Raw genomic sequence first — 345 nt, 5'->3', positions numbered from 1 at the left:
CGCGATTGGATAAAATAAGGAATGAAGATATAAGGGAGAGAGTTGGAGTAGCACCCATTGTGAAAAAGATGGTTGAATCGCGTCTCAGGTGGTTTGGACATGTGAGAAGAAGACCGATAAAACATCTAGTCAGGAGGGTGGATGAGATATAAGATGGACAAAGGGCGAAAGATAGAGGAAGACCTAAGAAGACCATCCAGTAGATGGTCAAACGAGATCTACATGTAAACGGTCTCTCTATAGACATGATACATGACAGAGCATAATGATGTTGTTTGATTCATACAGCAGACTCCACTTAGTGGGACAAGGCTTTATTGTTGTTGTATTGTTCGCTGATGCATG

The sequence above is a fragment of the Arachis duranensis genome, chromosome 3 (genome assembly GCF_000817695.3).
Source record: "Arachis duranensis cultivar V14167 chromosome 3, aradu.V14167.gnm2.J7QH, whole genome shotgun sequence".
In the NCBI taxonomy this organism is placed as follows: Eukaryota; Viridiplantae; Streptophyta; class Magnoliopsida; order Fabales; family Fabaceae; genus Arachis; species Arachis duranensis.
Note: the sequence above shows the minus strand (reverse complement) of the source record.